General features: G+C 47.4%; 1 pseudogene; it reads right to left on the reverse strand.

Moving 5' to 3' along the window:
* Positions 1–5,098: 5,098 nt before the first annotated feature.
* Positions 5,099–7,500, reverse strand: part of LOC129251683 (large subunit ribosomal RNA) — a 2,771-nt pseudogene continuing 369 nt past the window's right edge.

Here is a 7,500-nt window from a genome sequence, read left to right on the forward strand (position 1 = left end):
TTCACACTCTAAATACCCCCTTTCTACATCACCGTCGGATATCCATCCATCTAGCAGCGGCATACAAAGCCTCCTTCTCAACCTGAAGGTAAATGCCCGTTGCACAACTAACAGGTCAAGAGGAGGCGCACCTAACAACACTTGCAACGCATCCGTACTCACTGTACGGCATACAGGCAAACAGGCAAGCAACATAATGCGCTGGCACGCCATCAGATGACGTTTGCCAACCGACTTTAAAGCCCATTCGTACCATATAGCGGCACCATAAGTGGCACAGGCCACAAATAGGCCCCGATATACGGTACGAACCGCACGCCGGCTAAGACCCCAGTCAAATCTGACAACGCGACGCACTTGCCCAACGATTGCCTGCAGCCGCTCCCTCAACGAAACTAAGTGTGGAGTAAAACACATCCTTTCACTCATAGCTACCCCCAGGTATTTGACTTGCGTCACATACCTAATCCCTATCCCATTCAAACGTACAATCGGTGGACGACTCGGGGACAATCTGCCCTTAAGCAGCATTGTCACCGTTTTGTCCATCGATATGTCCACTCCCACATCTACCCCCCAATTGTGGGTAAATGTAAGGAGCTGCCCCCCCACTCGCTCTAGTTCCTCACGCGAACGACCCTCAACCAAAATGAGAAGGTCGTCCGCATACGCACAGTGTTTACAGAGTGGCTCTAACTGCCGAAGCAGGGAGTCCATCATGAGGTTCCAAATGAAGGGACCACAGACGGATCCCTGCGGACAGCCTCGCTCCACCCCAATCTCCACACTCCCGCCCACTCCTACCATGGATGCTTTTCTGTCCGAAAAATAACTCCGCCATAGAGTAATTTCCGGACAGCCAAGCTCCTCTAATCTCTGCAACACACGATCCCAGCGCAAGTAATCAAATGCCCCCTTAAAGTCAATAAATATGCCAAGGACATATTTATTGACGTTTTCCCTAACTACACTCTGAACATACAACCACGCATCCTCTATACCACGTCTTTTCCTAAACCCATACTGCCTATCCGACCTAACACCCCGAGTTAGCTCCTGAAGCCGCTCAACCATAACCCTTTCCAGCACTTTTCCAAGCACCGGAAGGAGGCTGATACCACGATAAGATCGAGGATCGCTCCTGATCTTATCGGGCGACTTCAAGAGTGCAACGACCCTAGCAATTTTCCACTCGCGTGGAAAATATCCCTCCCATATGCATTTATCATAAATGGCCTCCAAATATTCCGGAATGAACTTCCACAAGCATTTGCACATCTCTCCGTTCAAACCATCGAAACCTGGAGACCTTTTAGACCTGACCAGGCCAAATGCATAATCCAACTCCTCAGCTTCTATTGGAGGGACAGGCACCTCTTGTGCAGGAGGAACCTGAACCTCAGCCCTGGGAAAAAACTCGCCTAACAGAACATTGGCACACTCTCTCCACGTCGATAATACAGTATCACCTACGCGAAGAGAGCTAGCCATCTCATTTCGACGACCCCGACAGATCCTATAGACCTGTCCCCAAGGGTCGTCCCTATTTTCCCCCACAAATCTCCTCCACTCTTCCTCCTTCACTCTCACAAGCATCTTCTTATACTCTTTCATCCCTACGCTAAATTGATACTTGAGCTGAGACAGATTCTCCGAATTGGTCCGCCTGCCGCGTTGAAACAAACGCCTCAAGCGTCGGACAGACCTCCTCTTTGAATTTAACTCACTCGTCCACCATTTCACACCTTTCATTCTCACAGCCCTAGCTTTCCTAAACAATAAGTCATTCACACCCCAGACACATTCATATAGACGAGCAATTTGCTCGTCAACCCCCAATTCCTCAAACTCCCTAAGCGGTATATCCAATACCGCTTCCCTAACAGTATGTCCATATCGGTTCCAGTCGGTACACGAGGTACGCCATCGCCTCAATGGACTCCCCCCTTCTAGCTGCGGGGTACGGGGAGTAACCATAATTTGTATTAAATTATGGTCACTAATTCCCCAACCCCCCCTAACACTCCATTTACACTCGAACCTACCCGCTGCTGCGTCATTCATGAGCGTCACGTCAATGTCACTCACACCTCTAGGCCCCTCAAACGTATACCATACGCTTGGTTCGTTTGCTACAAGAAGGTTATTCGCCACAACCCACTCGCTCATAACCTCACCCCGAGTGTGGCTCCGATATCCAGCAGTATGCCTGGATACCTTGCTGAACCACATCGGGGAGGTAGCATTCGCGTCAAGACACACGATGGCAGGAATGCTACTCTCAAGTAGTAGCACCGCATCAATGTATCTTAAGTAGGGCTCTAGAGGCTCGTCAGACTTGCAGTACAAGCTGACGACATTCATTCTGCCGAATTCCCCCTCGACACACACACATACTCCCCACTGTGATGAGTCAACTACTACACAAGAGTAGCTTGGCTCACACACAGCTACTGCGGCCTTGACTCCAAGGTCCGTAAAGACCCTGAAGCCCCCAGGAAGGCCTCTCACCACCCCATTGGTGGAGTATGGTTCCTGGAGCAAAGCAATGCCGCAGCCCCCCTCCGACATACACGCCCCCAATTCACACATCACGGCATATGACCCCTGACAGTTCAGTTGATATAGTTCAACCATCAATGTCTAGCGTTCGCACGGGCAACAATGGCACAGTACACCGGGCAGACAGTGGACATCATCAGATGTCCGGCTGGCTTGCCCTTAAATGCACAGTTGCGACAATGCGGGGCATTGCCACAACCTGCACTCCTGTGTCCTTCTTGCCCGCACCTACGGCAGACATCCTTCTTGGCTCTGCATTCTGCCACCCTGTGGTCAAACCCCATGCATCGGAAGCAGCCGGGCGTCAGTTGGTCTGGCCGTACCCGGAAGGAAAACCACTTTATGTAGCAACGACCTGCTTCCAGGAGGGCGGACATTAGCATGTCCGTTCCCTCAAGGACAACATTCGTCACCCCATCGGGGCTGACCTTCCAAGGACGGCTGATCATCCTAACGTCCTTCTCACGGCACCCAGGGCTGAACTCCTTGAGGTTCAACCGGAACAACTCTCCCATGAAGTCCTCAGGGGAGATCTCCGTGTGGACCCCCTGGACCACAACCCTAGGCCCCAGCTTCCGGCGTATGCTCACATCGAGCCCCACTTCGGAAAACTTGGCATTTTTTGCCAAGTTATCCCTCTCGGCAACGGATGGGGTGCGAATAATCGCACCTCCATCCTTCAACGGGCGCACCTCGTGCACCCTAACCCCCATGGAAGGCCCAACCTCCTTTACAACTTTCTTGATCACCTCCTTGGAAGTAGTGGGGGTTTTACCCCTTACTACGACCGACCAGGTCTCAACTGGCTTGGGCACCGGCAACGCAGGCAACACAGGCGCAGGCGCCTGAGGTGCCGGCATCATCGCTGTACCAGCCAGCGCAGCTCCAGCCGTCCTCCGAGGTGCTTCCTCCCTACTTGTCTTTGTGGCTTCTAACCGCCCACGAAGATGGGCGATCTCCGCCACCATCTCCACAAAAAGCTCCTCGAACTCCAAGGAGTATCCCAGGAGGTCCTTAGCTAAACTCTTCGGGACGCCGTCCATGTCTATGACGGCTCCACTAAAGGCCGTCACAATGGACTTGAAGCGCCCCATAAACTGCACCCCAACTTTCTTGCGTTCGGCATCCCCACCGATCGCACCCAAACCTTTCAGGGAAGCACCCAATTCCCCACGGATTTCCTCCAAACGCTTCCCTGCGGGACCTAATTTTTCCCCCGTCTTCCGCCCCTTGCGCCCACCCCCAGTCTTTCCACTTTCGGAACCACCCTCGCTTCCACTCACCTTTTCAGGTACCTTTAGAGATACCTTCTCCACCGGAACCGCTGCACCTCCAGCGGTCTTCTTCTTGGTACGGGGAGGCGACCGCAAAATCACCTCCTCCTCTCCGGACGTCGTCTCGTCCATTGCCGACGATGGCACCGCCGAACCGCTTGGAAGAGGGGTGTTCGCCCTCTTCCTCAACCCTTCTGATTTGGGCATTGCCCAACTCTTCACCACTAAGGTTGCCGAGTTCGCCGTATAAAGGCCTCCCGAGCAACAACAAAAACTGGGTCCCTTTTGGGCGACGGCAACTACTGCACGGCAGGAATGAGCCCCGCACAGGTACGCACACAGCGGCTGCACCTATCGGCGAGCCAAAGCAAAGCGCGAGGGCGTAGCCCACAGTGCCAACCAAAGGTCTGGCAAAGGCCACCACCAATGCCCTGCCGGACGGAACACTGTTCCCCGAACAAGGACGGGTCGACCAAGGTGGAGCTAACGCCGAGCTCGACCGCAGGCAAAACGCAGCACGCTCTGTTCGCGGCACCTGCACAAAGTATTCAACCTTGGCGCAGTACTTAACCCACGCACAAAAGGGGACGCCCTTTTTACTGTTGCCAAATATGGCAATATAGCGGCACGACAGACCTAGTGTACGCCCGCACTGTACACCCACACCGAATGTAACGGCACGCGCCAAAAGACCACGCCAGAAATTAGCGGCACACAAAAATTGTAAACACCTTGGTATAGCGGCACTCACTTGAGCGTCCCACAATATACCAACAAGGTACACTTGTACACAAAGTACAGCCACGCGAACAGTGGCGTCACCAGCACAAACCGTAGTCACCTGAGCAATTGCTCGTAAACAATGCACCGCTATGGTACAGCTACGCACAACACACCACGCCGAAAAACAACGGCACGCCCGCAAAAGTTGTAAACAACTTAATGGAAAATTTCCAACGCTGTATCTAGCGGCACTCACACGCACGCACAATGTGTCTATAGCACGGAGTATATTGGCACTCACTGGAGTGTCTAACAAAACTACCGTACGGCACTTAATCACTCGTAAACAGTGTACAGCTACTACAAAGTAGCGTCACTCGCACAACGGCACTTTCAATCACAATTAATTGTAAACACTGTACCGCTATGGTACAGCCACAACAATATTAGCGTCACTCGCACAACTGTAATACACCGGTTATCACACACGAATATAAACGCAAAAGAAATCGCAAAAATCGCTAATCACCACTTAGCACACGACACGTCCGCACTATTCAACAGTCAAACTGAGAATGGAGTAGATAGGGACAGTAGGAATCTCGTTAATCCATTCATGCGCGTCACTAATTAGATGACGAGGCATTTGGCTACCTTAAGAGAGTCATAGTTACTCCCGCCGTTTACCCGCGCTTACTTGAATTTCTTCACTTTGACATTCAGAGCACTGGGCAGAAATCACATTGTGTCAACACCCGTTAGGGCCATCACAATGCTTTGTTTTAATTAGACAGTCGGATTCCCCAAGTCCGTGCCAGTTCTGAATTGATTGTTAATTGATAATCGTTATAATTTAAAAGGAATATATATCGAATGATATAATTCCTTAAAAATTTTAGCAAGAAAGTTCCACAATTGGCTACGTAACTACTATCCGGGGAACAAGAATCGTAATTCTCTATTTACCCAGAACGAGTACATAAACCATGGTATTGCTTCCCAATCAAGCCCGACTATCTCAATCTTCAGAGCCAATCCTTATCCCGAAGTTACGGATCTAATTTGCCGACTTCCCTTACCTACATTATTCTATCGACTAGAGACTCTTCACCTTGGAGACCAGCTGCGGATATTGGTACGGCCTGTTGAGAAGTTTGCGTGACCCCACCATAAATTTTCAAGGTCCGAGGAGAAAATATCGACACAACAGTAAATGTCATGCTCTTCTAGTCCATCTACCATATCTCTCTTCGAAAGACTTCCATGGTAGTACGACTATAAAACAGAAAAGAAAACTCTTCCGATATCTCTCGACGGCTTCTTTATGGTCGTTCCTGTTGCCAGGATGAGCACAAGGCCCATTTTTAATAACAAACGGATACTCAACAGGTTACGGAATTGGAACCGTATTCCCTTTCGTTCAAAATAATTCAAGTATTTTAATTATTTTTAAATATATTTTTATTAATATTTTTTTTTATTAAAAACTTGAAAATTTTCGGCTTTCGCCTTGAACTTAGGACCGACTAACTCGTGATCAACCACTGTTCACACGAAACCCTTCTCCACTTCAGTCCTCCAAGGTCTCATTCGATTATTTGCTACTACCACCAAGATCTGTACCAATAGCGGCTCCATGCAGGCTTACGCCAAACACTTCTAAGCACACTATTGTACCCTCCTACTCACTAAAGTTTCAAAATTTATAAATCAATCGAAATTGTTTTATAAATCATCTACTTTAGCGGTAATGTATAGGTATACAACTTAAGCGCCATCCATTTTAAGGGCTAGTTGCTTCGGCAGGTGAGTTGTTACACACTCCTTAGCGGATTACGACTTCCATGTCCACCGTCCTGCTGTTTTAAGCAACCAACGCCTTTCATGGTATCTGCATGAGTTGTTAATTTAGGCACCGTAACATTACGTTTGGTTCATCCCACAGCGCCAGTTCTGCTTACCAAAAGTGGCCCACTGGGCACATTATATCATAACCTCAACCTTCATATCAAGAAAGGTGAGGTTCTTACCCATTTAAAGTTTGAGAATAGGTTAAAATCGTTTCGACCCTAAGGCCTCTAATCATTCGCTTTACCAGATAAGATTATTTTATATAATTTTTAAATGCACCAGCTATCCTGAGGGAAACTTCGGAGGGAACCAGCTACTAGATGGTTCGATTGGTCTTTCGCCCCTATACTCAATTCTGACAATCGATTTGCACGTCAGAACTGTTTCGGTCTTCCATCAGGGTTTCCCCTGACTTCAACCTGATCAAGTATAGTTCACCATCTTTCGGGTCACAGCATATATGCTCAAGGTACGCTCCAGTTAGAGGTATAAATAATAATAAATTATCATTATACATAACTATATGGAACGCCCCGGGATTGAATTAATTGACTATTTATTAAAAAATAGACTAAAAATTAATCCCATTATATTTAAGTTAAGTTAATTATGCCATTAAGTTTAATATAACTCAATGACTTGCACATATGTTAGACTCCTTGGTCCGTGTTTCAAGACGGGTCCCGAAGGTATCCTGAATCTTTCGCATTGTTAATCATATAAATGCATACAAATAAATATTAATATCATAGATATTAAATTTTTTGTAAAATTCAAAAAATGAATTTTAGCATTATATATAATAAAATCTATCAACACTTTATCAAATCATTAGTATTTATTTTATGTTAATATGCTTAAAAAGCAAATTAATTTAAATAAACTTAATATCACCAATGATCTTTTGATAAATACTTTATTATGTTAATAGATTACAATGTCCTTATATGAAAAAAATGCACATTATTTTTTTAATTATTTAATGATGAATTTTTCATAATGGATATTCAGGTTCATCGGGCTTAACCTCTAAGCAGTTTCACGTACTATTTAACTCTCTATTCAGAGTTCTTTTCAACTTTCCCTCACG

The sequence above is a fragment of the Anastrepha obliqua genome, unplaced genomic scaffold (assembly GCF_027943255.1).
Source record: "Anastrepha obliqua isolate idAnaObli1 unplaced genomic scaffold, idAnaObli1_1.0 ptg000063l, whole genome shotgun sequence".
Taxonomy (NCBI): domain Eukaryota; kingdom Metazoa; phylum Arthropoda; class Insecta; order Diptera; family Tephritidae; genus Anastrepha; species Anastrepha obliqua.